The sequence below is a fragment of the Vicugna pacos genome, chromosome 27, assembly GCF_048564905.1.
Source record: "Vicugna pacos chromosome 27, VicPac4, whole genome shotgun sequence".
Classification (NCBI taxonomy): domain Eukaryota; kingdom Metazoa; phylum Chordata; class Mammalia; order Artiodactyla; family Camelidae; genus Vicugna; species Vicugna pacos.
The window spans coordinates 22,166,074-22,183,839 of NC_133013.1; the positions used below are offsets into that span (position 1 = coordinate 22,166,074).

The 17,766-nt window shown below is 35.1% G+C and overlaps 1 protein-coding gene across 4 annotated transcripts in view; it reads right to left on the reverse strand.

Moving 5' to 3' along the window:
- ZFAND6 (zinc finger AN1-type containing 6) overlaps positions 1–17,766 on the reverse strand; it is a 57,130-nt gene that overhangs the window by 21,508 nt on the left and 17,856 nt on the right. Inside the window, exon 2 of one of the 4 annotated variants that reach the window (XM_072950909.1) lies at positions 6,541–6,701. The exons of 2 other annotated variants lie outside the window; for them this stretch is intronic. The gene's annotated coding sequence lies outside the window, so the exon portion shown is untranslated. Of the gene's footprint in view, positions 1–6,540; positions 6,705–17,766 lie in introns of those variants that run through there. One more of the 4 variants, XM_072950910.1, reaches the window with a different exon arrangement.

Consider the following 17,766-nt stretch of genomic DNA (forward strand, 5'->3'; position numbering starts at 1 on the left):
GTATGTTCATCGCTCAGTAAGGGGAGAGGACTATGAAAAGCAGTATTTCAAACAACTCTGCGTCACCAGGTATAGGGTATACGGAGAGCTGCAGCTAAAATCTGAGAAATGACAGTAATGTTCTTGGTACAAACTGTCCATGTGTATTTAGTACACAGTTTTCTATTCACGAAGGCTAAATAAAACCCATGATGTCTTAATAATTATAAAATCATTCAATAACTGAACATGGAAGATATTCATATTCCTGAAACTGACAGTTTATGTCTGCCTAGTATGTTTTCCTTCCTTATTCTTTCAGGTAACAGAACCTCTTTTTCACGTGGGAAGACCATTTCATTTGCTTAGGGTAGGCCTAACTTCTTCTCAGGGCCAGACATGTCTCAGGGGTGGGCATGAGAGCCAAGCCTGGTCACGTGACTCAATATGAACCAACCATTCCTCCCTGGATTTTACCGGTACTACTGGGAAAGAGGCCGACTGTGCTCTGGGATTACACTAAAAACAATACAATATAAGCCTAGTGCTGCTGGTGGACGTCTTTGCCACAATGGAGAAAGAGTCCACATTTAACATTTAATTAAAATAAGGTTATAAACAAAGCCAAAATGAGTAGGAAGGAGTCAAGACAAAGAGGCGTTGAACTCAAACACTTTGCTGAGGACAGTTCCATCTCTTAGACTTCTCAGCTATGTGAACAAATTCTGGTTTTGCTTTAGTTTGATTTGGGTTTCTGTAACTTGCAATTCAAAGTCCTTACAAATGTTATAATCAAGTTGCTCTACTAAAATGTTCAAACCGAACACAATCAACACATTATCAAAATGAAAGATACTCCATTAGTTCAATTGAGATGTCCTATGGTAAAGTAAAGAAATCAACAACTCCCATTCTTTTCTTCTTTAAACATACGAAAGTATACAAAGTTCCAGATGTAAAGCTTGAAACTTCACAAGCTGAACACAACTGGGTAACTAACTAGCACACTAATCAAGACATAGAACATCATTCATACCCCACAAAAGCTTCCTCACACCGTTTTCCAAATATTATCCTTTCCCCAAGGATAACTAACCACTATGCTGGCTTCTAACACCTTAGATTAGCTTTTCTTATTTTTAACTTTTAATAAATGGAATTATATAGTGTATACACATTGTGTCTGTCTGTCTTCAATACAGCAGCCAGTGATCTTGTTAAAATCTAAAGCAACTCACACTGCTTGCTTACTTAAAATCCTCCAATGGCTTCCCAGTTCACCAAGTAAAAGCCAAACTGCTTACCGCCCTTATTAACTGACCTCCTCTCCCACTCCTCCCTGATCATACACACTGCCAGCTTTGCCAGGTATGCATGATCCTGTCTCGAGGCTTTTGTAATTGCTGTAACTTCTACCCTCCAGAAGTCACCATGGCTCATCTCCTTCAGGTCTTTGTTCAAATGCCATCTTATCAGAGAAGGCTTCCCCGACCACCCTATTTAAAACTGCCACCAGTATTTTTTATTACCCTTTCCAGTTTTATTTTTCTTCAATGCCCTTACCTTAGTCTTAATTTACTATTAAGTTACACTTGGTGAATCCGTGCTCCCTTTACTAAAATGTAACCTCTGTAACGGCAAATATTTTGCCCATTTTTTTCACTGATGCTTAAAATAATGCTTGGCGCACGGCAGGCATTTAGTATGTGTTGAATGTATGCATGAAACTGGGCTGGCCAGGTAGCAGCCTTGTATGACAATGTGTAGTAGCCAGGTATGTACCCCAAGGCAGATAGGCTGCAACAAGCTCTTTTTAAAGAGAGTGAATGTGCTGCTTGAGAAAAAATCTACGTCTGCCAGCAGGAGCCACTACGTAATACAATTTGGGCACTGAACAAGGAGGCTTAGCCTCATGCTCCAAGCTTTTGGGTAACTTTTCTAATTTTGTCCACTCGGAGAGGGGTTCATTTAGCAATTTGCCTAATTTAGCAAACCAAACATAGTAATTTTATAATTAAAGTTGTAGTCAATACTTATGTTCTCAAATTGACCTACATTCCATATTGCATACCTTAAAGAATTCAGATAAAGTTATTACCTGCACAAGGTGGATCCACAACTCTTTTTTTTTTTGCAAAACAGTAAACCCACTCAAAATTTCCCAGTGGTTTCCACATTCATGAGCGTTCATTCATTCTTCTCCAAAAGACTAACATAAAAAAAGGTCTATGTGTGCAAGATCCACATGTATGACCCTCCTTTTTAGTTCCTCCTCTTTGACCTTAAACCTTTTAATTCAACCATGGAGACTGCACTTCACCTCCCTGTCCCAACCCTGTTAAGAAATCTCTTCTCCTAATGCAAACCTCCAACTTAGTTTCCAATATTTGTAAATGAGTATTTCTCCTTGATTTCTTCTGTTGTATGTGGTCAGTCTCTAAATTTAAATCTCTCCTATTCTGGAACTTTGTACAACACTTTTTACACAAGTAACTGGCTTTACTATTTAGTTTTGTTTAACAGTATTTGTGTAGTGCTTTGTGTGCCAAGTATAAGTACTTTATATCAACTCCTTTAATCCTCGTAACAAGGCTATGACATAGGTATTATCACCACCCTCATTTCACAGATGAGGAAACTGAAGTATAGACAGATTGAAGTAAACGGCTTAAAGTCACACAGCTAGTAAGCGGTGGAGCCAAAAGTCAACCTAAGCAGTCTAGCTGGAATCCATGCCCTAAATCAGTAGTCCCCAAAGCTTATCTATGGACTCCCGCTGGGGACTGCTGAGATCCTTTTGGAGGTCCAGGAGGTCAAAATTATTTTCATAAAAACAAGAACCTGCGACTTGCCTTTTCACTGTGCTGTTGACGGGCAGCGTAAAAGCAATGGAGGGTAAAACAAGCCGGAGCCTTAGCACGAAGCTAGGGCAGCAGAAGCCAACTGTACTAGCAGTCACCAATCACCGTATTCTTAGCCACCACACTCTCACCTACCTTGCCACCCAAAAAGCCACTTTCACTTAAGAATATCCTTTTTTTAAGCTTTTGTGTGTGTGTGTGTGAGGTATGAATATTCTTGATAAAACAACAGATTATTAATTTTATTAAATCCTGAAACCAATCACAATTCATTGTGTTTTCCTCTTTGGCCTATTCTGGGACACTGGCATTCCAGAGTAAAGTCTTCCTCATTCTAGTTTCCTATCCACACACCCCAAATTGAAGTCTACCCTTGGACAGAATATGAGCAGACAGCTCTCTGTTTCTCATTTCAGGGAGAAGTCTACTAAGGAAACATACCTACACAAATTCAGAGTTATGACAGCTATACAGTAATCTACATCACCCTTCACTATGAAATGAAACATGAACAATGAACAAATAATATGGTCTGTAAGGACTGAGTAACGTAAGAGAAAAACCAAATTAAACACACAAAACGATTATTTAGTTTTTTTCAGGGTTGTATCCCCAGCACTGTAGATTACAATTGGTAAACTTTTTCTCTAAAGAGGGCCCAACAGTAAATAATTCAGGCTTTGTGTGCCAAATAGTAACTACTCAACTCCACTCTGGTAGTGAGAAAGTGCTGAAATGCAGACTACTTTTAGGCTTTAGGAGGATCATCCCCAACAGAGGATATTCTCTTACTGATACCTAGTCCTTCCAGAACGAGTCAATGCACCATCTGTAACACTGCCAGTCTTTCAAAGGTGCTTCTAGATTAGAGAGCACCCTATCAGCATCTGAATGTAAAAAAAATGGCTCACTTTAATCCAAGAAGCGGTCACTGACAGAACTCAAAACTTACAACACTGCTTAATTTACCCTTCTATGCCTTCATCTTACTTTAAAATAACATTATAATAACTTTGGTAAATTTCCTACAAATCACATTACCTAAAACCTAGAGAAAATATTCCTAACTTTCGCCAACATTCTTCAAGAAATATTCTGGTTTCCTTTCCTTTTCCTTTGTGGAGTTATATCTGATGCAAGAACCAATCTTTCACATTCCAGACGCATACAGCTGTGTGTCATCAATATATTAATACATCAATACATTAATACATTACACAGATTAAAACCCAACTATCTAGAACAGCACTGTCCAATACACTAGCCACATGTGGCTACTGAGAAACTGAAACTGGGCTAGATAGGTAGAAGACTGAGAACTTACTTAGGTAAGAAAGTAAGCTAATATAGAGATGTCTCCCATGATACCTAACTGAAAATACCCTATTTTGTGAGTTCCAAATTCTTAATTCTAAAGCCTTAAAATCTATTACTTTAAGGATTTATAATAGCCCACTTAGTATTATGCCTCTCAAAGAAGAAATAAAAGATAATAATAATAATGATAATAATTTGCAGCACTGATGCCTTATTTAAACCTCACAAGACCCCGTATCAGGTAGCAAATTATTACTGTATCTATTTTACAGAGTAGAAAAACTAAATCACAGAAAGACTTAAGTCATTTGCTCAGTGCCACACGGTTTTTAAAAGGAATAGTTAGGATCTGAATCAGGCCGCCTGTCTCTACATACAGCCTGGGTACTTAATCATGTTACATGGCATTAAATGTAGCTCAGGAACCTCATGTTAATGCATACTGCAAAATACAACAATATAAGAAGCTAAAACACATATATAATCTACACAAAACTCTACTATACAAGTGGGTGCAAGATCAACAAAAAGCCTACGTGGTAAGGTAACGGGTATGACACGACAGGGGACAGAGTAGCAAGAGTTTTATGTATGGCGCTCACACACTCCTATGTGAATTTTCTAGCCCAGGAAAGTTAATTAGCTTCTTAGCACTTTCCTCTACCTGCTTGGGAGAAAAGCAATATAGAACACAAGGAAACATCTCAGAGAGACAAAAGGAGAAATGAAAACTGGGGACCAATTTACTGGCATACAGTTTCCCCTCAAATTCTCTATAGTTTTAAAAGCGTCTCTCTTTTCCTATTGTGTGTCCTTTCTGCATAATTTCACCCTAAAAATCAAAGTTTTACTGTATGTTCTAAAAGCTTCCTTCACTGAACAATTTATTTTTGACACTAATTAAATAAAGAGAGGAGGGATATGTTTTGGAGTACTATTTAAAGAAAAAGGACCAAATTAAACTACAAATGAAATGCCAAATGACTGTAAACTGGAGAGTTAAATCTCGTATTACAGATCCTAAAAATTCATTAAAATGAGACTTGCCATCATTAAACAAGATTTCTTGGAGGGTGGGTATAGCTCAGTGGTGGAGTCCCTGCTTAGCATGCAGGAGGGTCCTGGGTTTGATCCCCAGTACCTCCATTACAAAAAAACAGAAAGAAAAAAAGATTTCTTTAGAGCTATCAAAAAATTAGAAACTAGGTAATCCTGGAATTCACACAGTGCTGTATATTTACTGACCAATCCAGAAAGGAAAAAAGTTGGCCGGACTGAAATCTCATTTTTTTTAATGACTTTGCAAAGCAACTACATGTATCTCTTCATTTCTGCCATGTACCCTTTAACTACTTTCATAAGAATACTCATATTCAGTGTATATTCTTCATATGCTTTCTAAATGTCTTCCCATTCACTGATTCTAAAGTCAGTCAGTTTTTATTTTCCTTCAGCTAACACACGTGATATGAAAGTAAATTCATCTCAGTGCAAATAATATTCCTTCGACTCCATGCCTCAAAAATAATAAGATTTTATAAATTTTATCTACATGCTCATCATATTGCTCACGGCAATGTCTTATACTTTAATTACCTCATCTTTACAAATCAGGCTTTCCTCTAAGGGGGAAAAACATTCAATTAAGAGTCTTATTCCTAAATCCATGAAGGAGGGAAAACAAAAACAAAATTAAAACACAGAGGACAGCAGGGGAAAAACAAAATCAGACTCCTCCATCCCAAATTGATTCTTTTTTTTCCTCGAATTGATTCTCAAGGTGATAGCTTTTAGTAAGAGAAAAAGGAATATTTTGTTCAGGTATTTATATTATATCAAAGCACTTTAAAAAACATAGTTGGCAAGTGTAAAAGACTTTCAAATGCATTTAGGAAACAAGAGTTCCTTTATTTTGAAGTATATGCTCTCTCTGATTAAACAGAGCTATTTTAAAAATTATTAATTATAATTTAAATTATTAAATTATCTCCAGGAGCAATTTTTTATATTAACATCTAACATCATATTCTCAAAATACATTTTTATGATTGTTTGGTCAAATCATGTTTAAAAGGCTGAAATCAACTGCAAAATAAACAGCAATCAATAATTATAACTTTTTGTTTCACAGTAATAGAATAATGATGAAAAATGCATGGTCACTAATAATATTTAGTTATTAAGTGTTATTCTCAAAAGTACTCTATCAATAAACATCTACTATCCTCTCCACCCTCAATATCCTACCCACCAGAAAAAAAAAAAAATCAGACCCTAAAAAAATACCTCATCATGCTGACTTAAGTGTATCTTCAAGCACTTAAGATTTAACGTTTTAGGTATTATGCCGAATTACATAGGTCCCAGGCTTAAGTCTACTCACACAGTTGAGGTTGATGAGCAAACAGCTGTCCTGTATCTTGAGACAGACATTAGCTTCCTGCCTTCCCTATCCTCATAAGCAGCTACTTAAAGTTTGAATTTTATGCAAGAAAACATTTTAAAGCCTTCAGTGTTTTACTGCAGCAGACTTCAGATTCATTCCTGTAACACATTTAACATGAAACAGAGTTGAGACAGTTAAAATTGACTATCGACATTTTAATTGTCTAAAATTTTAAGGAGTGCTTTCACTATTACAGCTACATAAAAAGGGTTATGTAAAATTAAGAGTATTTCAATTGGTATCTGACACCAATGTATAATATAGTATATAACTTTAACACACAGATTTTTCTTCACCTGACCAAAGGCTAGGTAAAAAAAAAATTATTTTTATAATCATTTGTACCCAAAGTAGGCAAAACTATGTATTTTTCTAAAAATTTAGCTAATTTCTTTAGCATAAACCAATTAAAGAACAACTTTCATGAAGAGATAGTCAGGGAGGTACCCTCAGTGTCCCAAGAATATCCCCTGGGACCCTGACTGGGGAGAAAGATTCTTGGTCTCATTGAGACAGAAAGAGGAGCCAATTTTCTAACATTTACAATGAAGGTTTATAGCACATTTCCCCACAGATTCAAATTTCTACAGTATCATTATTACTACAGGTTAATCAAGTGTTACCTTGTCTAGAAAATAAAACTGCATTCAATCAAAATGTTCTAAAATACCTAGGTAAATATTTTTCCCTTACATGTATATTATTAACCTCAATTTTTATAAGTAAATTTTAGGAAAAGTTTTAGGATTTCACAGAATAAATTTACTATCTATATTAACAACATCATTTAAAAACACCATAAGAAACAGCATCCAAACACTCAAAATTCACTGGCGAATACCCCCACACAAACACACACACACTGGCTAATTTTTAAAGTATTATTTAAAGCTGAAAAATTGATAGCATTATTTGTTATGCAATAAAGGAAGACTAAAGGTTTTATGGTTCATTCAAAATAATTCAAATGTTTCTTTATAATCTACTTCTACTGTATAAATAACAAGAAATAATTCAAAACTATATGAGTTCTATCTTGATAGAATACTCATACAAGTTTTAAAATATTTGTTCAAGAGTCTAACTGTGCTTCAGTAGAACTTACTAAAACTTTCTGATTTTCACCACAGGTTTAAATGAGCTCACAGTAAAATACAACAGCTAAAAAATAAATCGTACCAATCTTGGGCTGTAAAACAGAAGCATGCTTTCTATATTGACAATAATTAATATTTAATTAGTGATTATGGACACCATTTCCAGAATTTTACATGCACACTTAATCCTCATTCCACTCTAAAAGGCAGGTGTAATTATTACCAAATCTTTTCAGATTATGGAACTGAAGTTTAGAGATATTAAGAACTTGCTCAAAATCAAAGAGCTGATAAATGGAAGACCTAGGACTTCAATCCAGATTTATTTGTCTCCAAAGCCTGGTGCTCTTAAGCATCAAGCCAGATTATAGGCAACAGCAACCCACTGTACTGATCAAACCACATCTGGAATTGGTATCTGGATTTGGTACTCTGTTAAGTATGATATTGATAAATGAGTGTTATCAGGAAATCAACAGAATGGCTATAAATTTAGGAAAGCTATCTCTCACAAGAAACACTGCTCAGAAATGGGAGTTACATAACCAAGAGAAAACGGGAATTCATTTCTAAGGGCTGTTAAAGAGAAAAAAAGAGTAGGCTTATCTCACATGACACAAAAGTACAGAATTTGAAACAGTGTGTCAGAAGACAAATTCCAGTTCAACACAAAATACTCCCTAAAGCTAAGGAACTCAACAGTTAGAACAGACTCCCTCCTATATTACTGAGTTTGTGCAACTAAACATTTGAACTTCAAGTACTATACCAGAGACTTTGGCAAAATCACCAAAGAATGTTAAAATTCTTTGTGGATGAAAGGTTGATAAGGAAGAGCACATACTGAGTCTCAAAGTGTCTCCCCACAAATTACTTACTGGAAAAGGAAAAATAATAGCTTTTAAGTGGAAGAACGTGGCAGATATTATATCAATCAGAAGATCAAAGTTGGTATCCCGGATAATGGGACAAATGGATATGTGCCTCCTAATGTGATGCCCTGAGAAGCACACAGCACTAACGTAGCCTTTCTGCCAAAACTACTGCATTTCCTAAATTTAATCACAAGGACACATCAGACAAACCCAAATTGAGGGAGATTCTAAAAATAAATGGTCTGTCACCCTTCAAAAGTGTCAATGTCATAAAACACAAAGAAATGCTAAGGAAATGGTTCTGATTAAAAGAAAGTAGACATGACAGCTAAACACAAAATAAATTACTAGGCACCATATTCACTGAAGTTATTTAGCATTCAGCTGAAAATTGTTTCCACTTCATCTACAATGGGTCCTGTAATAGCTTCTTATTTACTGGTCTTAAATCTGCTGGATGAAGTCCAACTACCTACAACACTAGCCTCAATATATGCCAGGAAGTTAAAGTCCCAACCACCTGGCTTTAAGTCACACAGAACCAAAGACCAACAAGAGTATGATTCAAAATTTCAAGAGATAAGCAAGTTTAAAAAGTCTGTTTTCCTCATAGGCAGACATGAGGAATAGCTGTCTTTGATATAAATCACAGCAGTATTTTTAAACTGTAGCAATATTTTTTAAAACTTGTCTGCTAAAACAAAGGAAATAAAAGCAAAAATTAAGAAATGGGACCTAATTAAACTTAAAAGCTTTTTCACAGCAAAGGAAACCATTGACAAAAAGAAAAGACAACCTACAGAATGGTAGAAAATATTTGCAAATGATGTAACTGACAGGTGGTTAATATCCAACATATATAAATAGCTCATATTAACTCAACATCAAAAAAACAAACAACCCAATTAAAAAATGGGCAGGAGAACTGAGGAAATGCAGATGGCCATTAGGCACATGAAAAGATGCCCAATATTGCTAATCATCGGGGAAATGCAAATCAAAATCATGAGATATCACCTCATACCTGTCAGAATGGCTAGCACCAAAAAGAATATAAATAACAAATTTTGGTGAGGATGTGGAGAAAAGGGAACCCTCCTGCACTGTTGATGGGAATATAAATTGGTGCAGCCACTGTGGAAAACATGTGGTTTCCCAAAAAAACTAAAAACAGAACTACCATACCACCCAGCAATTTCACTCTTGGGTATATACCCAAAAGAAAAACAAAAAAACAACAACAACAACACTAATTCAAAAAGATACATGCACCCCACTGTTCATAGCAGCATTATTTACAATTGCCAAGATATGGAAGCAACCTAAGTGTCCATCAACAAATGAATGGATAAAGAAGCTGTGGTCTATATAAACAATGGAACACTACTCAGCCATAAAAAGAATGGAATTTTGCCATTTGCAGCAATATGAATGGACCTGGAAGGCATTATGCTGAGTGAAATAAGTCACAGAAAAGACAAATACTGCATGATATCACTTATATATGGAATCTAAAAAATACAACAAACTAGTGAATATAACAAAAAAGAAGCCAACTCACAGAGAGAACAAACTAGTGGTTAGCAATGCGAGAGGGAACGGGAAGGGGTAATATAGGGGGATAGGGGACTAACAGGTACAAACTATTAGATATAAAATAACTTACAAGGATATATTGCACAATGCACAACATAGGGAATATAAGCAAATGTTTTGTAACTATAAATGGAGTATAACCTTTAAAAATGTGACACAGTATACTGTACACCTGTAATTTATATAACATGATGAATCTATACATCAATAAAAGTAATAAAAATTTAAATATACAAATTAGACCAAAAAAAAAGTCTTTTGAGTTTTCCTGAATTGATCACTAAACATGGATTTCCCTATATAATCTTTATATCAGTTTTTTCAAATACATGGATTAACAGCATCAGAAAACTGCAAAATCCTAGGCCCTACCCCATACCTAATGAATCTACTTCTGGAGGCTGAGCCCAAGGATTAGCACTCCCTAACAAGTTCCCAAGGGATTCTTAGATTCAAGTTTGAGAACCACTACTTTAGATATATACTGAGAAATATTTTAGCACAGAATATAGTAAGTACATATTTACAGCTGAAAAGAAAATGGTTTCAAATTACTGGAAAGGTGATAACTTTAGAATAACTTAGATCAACTAAAATTAGGGGGAAAATGCACCTCAAAAGAAACCTATCAAAAAACATAAATAAAACATAAAAAGCAAAATAGTCTTCCACTATAAACTTTGGTGAACCCTTATATACAATTTTAGCAAACATTCTTTGTTGTCTAGATATAAGAAAATGTGGTCAGTACTAACTACAGTAGTTGGTAGGGAACCAGAGGGTTTTACCTTTTCACCATTTAGTAATCATGATAACTAAAATAAGAGTATTAATATGTAGAGATTTGCTCCTCAGCTTTGGGGCAAAAAAAAAAAAAAAAAAACCAACAAAACCATGAGTAAAATTTTAGGGAGGTGGAGATTAAACCACAGAGGAAGAATTTATAAAGATACTGTCCTGAACTAATACAATACAGTACACTACTCCTGGGTAATGATGATCTATTTTATATACTTTGCTTTGAATTTCTGGAGAGACATTGTGATGTAACAGAAAAAGACCACATGGACTTTTAATTTCAAGATTACAGAGTAAAAAAGTTTTTCTCCAAACTCATGCAGTTATAAGAAGAACAAGAAACAGGAACAGAAACACTATCTTCAATAAAACATGGGAAACTGTAACCCATGGTAAGGGAGTGAAAGGATGGCAAATGACTGAGGATGAATAGCCAAATCTAAGGGAAAGAGATTGATATTGTATGATCCACTCGAACTATAGAAACTATAGTTTCTATAGAAACTGAGAAGTTGTTAGAAAAATAAAAATTTGCATAAAGAAAATTCAGATCTCTCCTCTACTCACCAATCCACCTTCTGCATAAAAGAGCTCAAACGGCAAACAGAAAAGAAGTTTCTCAGGCAAAATTGCATAGAAATGGGAGGACTGGAACCACTATTTTTTAAGTATCTCTTGTAGCAAGCACTGTATATACTTTATATACCTTCCCAAAATAATCATAACTTTAAACCTATCATTAAGATTAAGGAGTTACAATTTTCAGCATATCAAAGTTTGTATATAACATATACTTCTCAAAATCTTGTAGATACACATTTAGCTTGTTTAATTTATAGAAAATGCCTGCCATACAATCTAAATAAATGGCAAAGCCAATCTTCATTGACCTCACTCCAGTTTGGTACCACAGGTATATACCAAGTGGTCGGTCATGTAAGGCCAAACAAAGCTGTATAACTAACGCTCTTTCAGACTTGTGACATAAAGTGGAAAAACTGTGGCAGCTAGAGAAAACAGGTAAATATTTTAGAGAAAAAAATCCCTGCCATCATGTTTTCTGCCTCAAATCATTTCCAGAGGGTGAGGACCAATTCAGATGAGAATACTGCCAATGCTTCGCTCCTATACTGACAGAAGAGCGAAAGCAAGCCCTTCTTCACCAAGATGGCTATTTCTCATAAAGATCTGAGCATTTTACAAGCTTTCCCCTAGCTTGCTTTTTTTTTTTTTAATAAGAAAGGTAACATATGCAACAGGTATACAAATGTTTGACTTCACAGAACAAAGTTACAATACACTTATTCTGCCTTATGTGTGGGGAAAAAAGGACACAAATGAGCTTATCTGCAAAACAGAAACAGACTCACAGACGTAGAGAACAAACTTACAGTTATCAGAAAGTAAAGGGGGTGGGAAGGGATAAATGGGAAATTTGAAAATTGCACCTCTTAGAGAGTGATGGAAATGTTAGCTATCTTGATTGTGGTAGTGGTTTCATTGATGTATATACATCTATCAAAATTCAACAAATTATAAATTTGAAATATGCATAGTTTACTGTACAGGAACCATACCACAATAAAGGTGTTAAATACACACACACACACACACACGCACACTATGCCTATACTATTCCAAAGTGTTCACATTTTGCAGAGAATGAGAACTTCTTTGGTTAATATGGTTTCTTTTCCTGCTTTTTCCTTAAGTTCTAAAACCAATTAACTATGCAATACAGGTTTCCATCAAAGAGAGAGAATGCCCATTCAGAATACACATTCTGATTAGGCAAATGTAAATTATGAAACAATCAGACCTCCTGGGATTATGATCATTTAAAAGTGCTCAGCTGTGGCTAACACCTTATAGAAACTCTGGGGTACAATTGCTACCTACATTCTAAGTACTTTGAACATTACTTAATACCTTTTCATTCTATTCTGTTTAAGAAGCTAGGTCTAACAAATGACAGGTAATACAAACAACATTTTACCTGCAGTACAAAATAATTCTACCTCTTTTTATCAATCACACTCAGTTTCCTTTCCCTGTGCTAAAATAACTGACAGTCATTTAGACTCATTTAGCATGCCAAGATTTCTGGTCAGTATGAAATATATTTGTCTTTCTACCGTTATTCATATATAATTCTTTGTTGTGTCCTAAGATGTACCATAAATGTGAACTCAGATGGCCACAATCAGCAGGTCGGGATACCGTTCTCTCTTTACTAATAAACACCCTCAATTTATGTATCACTGTCATTTTAAAAGTTAAGGTATTAAAAATATACAATAGCTTCTATCCCCAAAAGTCAATGGAATAATCACTGCAATTGATTTGGTCTTAACCTAAGAAATAAGCTTTCTGCATTATCAGACAGTAAAATTTTAAATTCTAGAATTTTATCATCTGTTAATAATCATGGTCACAGTGAGGTGTTAAAGATATGTATATATTAAAAATCGGGAGCTGTTTCTATTAGAGACAATCAAACCAAGGATACTTATGACAAATCAGTAAAGCTCTGCGCTATTTTTCTAAAATATTTCACTCCTGATTTTCATGGGAAGACAGCATTATAAAAAGTAACATTAAACATTTTATCTACATGGAATTCATTCTGTAAAAGGAACTGGTAACCCATTTCCTTCAAAGGGATAATTATTCTGAGAAAACTATCAACACTGGTGGCTAGGAGTTTAATCATATACAAAGCAGCAGATTCTTGTGATGCTCTCCCTTATCATGTATACTCTCTAGTTTCATGTGCATTCCCCCTGCTCCATTTTCTCTGATTAAAAAAAAAATCTAATGAATAGTTACTGACATTTTACTGACTAAAAAACAATATAACACTAATGATATCTTACTTTGGGATTATTTCCTTTGACGATTTCTCTTCCTATTTGTCAAATGAGGGTCACACATATTCTATCTAACAAGAGAAAATATTTTATTGAAAAAACATGTACTTTTGGAGAGGGTACAGAAAAGGGGCAGTAAATATCAGGCTACCTCAAATTTCTGTACTGATTCCAAGTATATGACTCTGTATTTTATGGATGTCAGAAAGTTGGTATTTCCGAAATATTTCAAAAGTTTAGAAGGCCAACTAAAAAATACTTGAACACTGGGATGTCCAAGGATGTATATGGCTCCTGGACCTATATCTCAATGTCCCATCACCTGTTATCTGTCTTTTTATGTACAAAGCTCAAGTTTCAAAGCTCTAACTAGCAGCTCTGAGCAAATGTCTTCCAAATATGACTCTAGCCAAAACCTTTCTCTTTTTGCTAACTGACTGCTTGATTCACTTAGATGGCTCATCAACTCTGCCAGTAAAAAGATCATGGGGCAGGACAAACCAAGAGAAACTAGCAGCTCAATCGTAGTAGTAGAACAAGATAAGAACAGAACTGAGAGTTCGTGATAAATTCTCTACTTGCACTGCCCCCTCCAATCTCAATAATATCCCTTACAGGTGGAAACTATAAACAACTTCATTTCAGAGATGAGGAAACTGAGGCTTAGTGATTATGGAACTTGCTCAGGTCAAATAGCTAGTAAGTCATAAAGCCAGGATTTGAATTCTGAGAGTCTGATTCCAAAGCCCCAGCACGTGTACATGCTAAAACCCCAAGAAGAGATGAGATACAGATTCTGACAGGGAAGTTGCAGTCACTGGTCAATTCCAGAGGCATTTCCAGAGCACCACGTATGTGCTAGATACTGGGGAGACAAAAAAAGATCTGGATTTAAATCCCTGCTTTACCACTTAATAGCTATGTAACCTGAGTAGGTCTCCAGCTTAACTCTCACATGATTCATGAAAAAATAACATGCCTATATTTATACACATACACATGGAGACAGAGAATATGAGAAAGCAAATGGGACAAGCACAATTGAGAATCTAGCAAAAGGGAATGGGAGGCCTTTGTACTGTTCATGCAACTTCTATATAAGTTTGCAATTAAATCAAATTAAAAAGTTACAAAAACTTTCACAGCAGTATCAAAACATAAAACTCTTGTGATTTTCTCTGGTAGTATTCAGCAGCTTAGGTTTAGAAGCAGAGTGTATAATTGATAGAACTGGTCCAAGACTAGAAACTAAGAATATTGGGAAGAAAAGCCATTGAAGAGGGAACTGAAACCAGAGGAAAAGAAGAAACAAGATGTGTTGAGAGTGAAGGTCTTGATAAAGCTTAATACTAAATCTGTTGGGAAAAGGAGAATGAGAACTGGAATGACAGAGGCTATAGCCAGAAAAATAGGAGATTAGCATTCAATATTAGATAATTAATTATTCAAGAAATGCAAATTAACCCCACAATGAGATATGCCACTCCACATCTCCTAGAATGCTTAAATTTAAAAAGACTGACCATACCAAGTGTTGGTGAGGATAAAAAGAAAAACTCATGCATGGGAATATAAAAGACTACAGGAATGTATGAAACATTTTCCAGTCTTTTCAACAAATGGTGCCAGGAAAATAGGATATCCATATGCAAAAGAACGAAGCTGAACCCTTACCTTTTACTACATGCAAAAATTAACTGAAAATAGGTCAAAGACCTAAATGTAAGAGCTAAAACTATAAAACTCTTAGGAGAAAACATATGACAAAAGATATAAACACTCAATTTGACAATGATTTCTTGGATATGACACCAAAAGCACAAGGAACAAAAGAAACATAATTTGGACATAATCAAAATTTAAAACTTTTGTCCATTAAAGGGCACTATTAACAGAGTAAAAAGACAATCCACAGAATAGAGAAATACATGCACATGATTTCTCTGACAGGTGGTTAATATCCAGAATGTATAAAGAACTCCTACAACTCAACAACAAAAAACTCCACAAACAATCTAATCCAAAAATGAGCAAAGGACTTGTACAGACATATCCCCAAAGAAGGTACACCTATGCATGGCCAATAAGCACATGAAAAGATGCTCAAGATCACTAATCATTAGGAAATACAAATCAAAACCACAATGAGATACCACTTCATACCATTAAGATGGCTATTCTCAAAAAGTCAGTACGTTTTGGTGAGGATGTGGAATAACTGGAACCCTTGCACACTGGTGGTGGGAATGTAAAATGGTGCAGCCTCCATAGAAGATAGTTTGGCAGTTCATCAAAAAGTTAAATATAGAATTATCATATGATCTGGCAATTCCACTTCTGGGTATATACCAAAAAGATCTGAAAGCAAGAACTAGAACAGTTATTTATATACCAATGTTTGTAGTAGCAAAACTCACAATAGCCAAAAGGTAGAAACAACCCAAATGTCTGTGGATGGCTGAATGGACAAAGGACAAACAAAATGTGATATACATGTGAGAAAAACACATACACCGTGGAATATTATTTAGCCTTGAAAAGGAGTGAAATTCTCATGCATGCTACGAGATGAATGAACCCAGAAGACATGCTAACTGAAATAAACCAGACACAAAAGGATACTGTATGAGTCCATTTAAATACAGGGGGAAAAAAAAGGAAGGGGACCAAGCTAATGACAGATGTTGTAACTTGGATATACCTCAAAAACATCCTAGGTTAAAGTAGTCAAACTCAAAAGACCACATATTCTATGATTCGATTTATACGAAATGTTGAGAGCAAATCTACAGACAGAGAGTAGACTATTGGTTGGTAACCCAGGACTGGGGATGGAAATAAGACTATTTAAAAACAGGCTCAAGGGACCTTTTTGGAGTGATATAAATGTTCTAAAATTGGACTGTGGTAGTAATTAAACAACTCTATAAATTTATTTTAAATTATTGAACACTTACTAAATGGATGAATTTTATGGTGTGTAAATTATACCTCAATAAAGAAAAACATTTTACTTACCAAACAGGCCATCACTAAAAAATGAACATACTTGCTGGTTTATCATGTAGATAAACTAGCCTTTATATGCCTTCTTGGTGAGAATATAAAATAGTAACAACTTTTCTCTAGAACAAGTTAAAAATGCACATACACTTTGATCCAAAATTCCACTTCTGTGAATTTATCCTAAGGACATAATCATGGCGGCACTGTTTCTGACAGTAAAAAAAAAAAAATCAGTCCCAAAGTAAAAAGGATAGAAGGTTGGTTAAACAAAGCCTGGTGCTTCACACAACAGAACACTATGGAGTCACTAACAATGATGTCATCACTTACAAGATTTATATAAGCATCTTTAGTGGAGGGGCTGTTTCCTTTAATGCTGTATCTTTAGCAACTGGCACATCTGCCTAACACATAGCAGGCATTCATATATTTTGAGTGAATAAAGAATAATTACACAGAAAGATTTCATAATAAACCCTAAAATCACACACACACACCATCTGGGTTTTTACAACAGTATTTGCATATGACTCATTCAAAAAAATTAGGAACATACATGTGTAGAGGATATTCATTTTCACCTCTAGGTAGCTAGATTATGAGTGATTTTTTTGGCCTATCCATTTCCTAAATTTCTAGTAATTACCATGTATTATACTTTAATACTCAGAAAAAAATTTTAGGGTGGGACTGTTTCAAGCAACAAGGTCTTAGGCTTGATCTTTGGAACAGACTGCTAAAGCTCTGTGGAGACAGAAGTCAAGGGAGTTATAAAAAATTTGTTAGAAATTTATTTATTCAATAAATACAAATTAAGCACTTCAATGTTCCAGCCACTGTTCTAGGCTCTGAGGATAAAGGAATACATTAACAAAAACCAAAATCTCTGCATTCATAGAAGTGGTAACTCATTTGGATGGC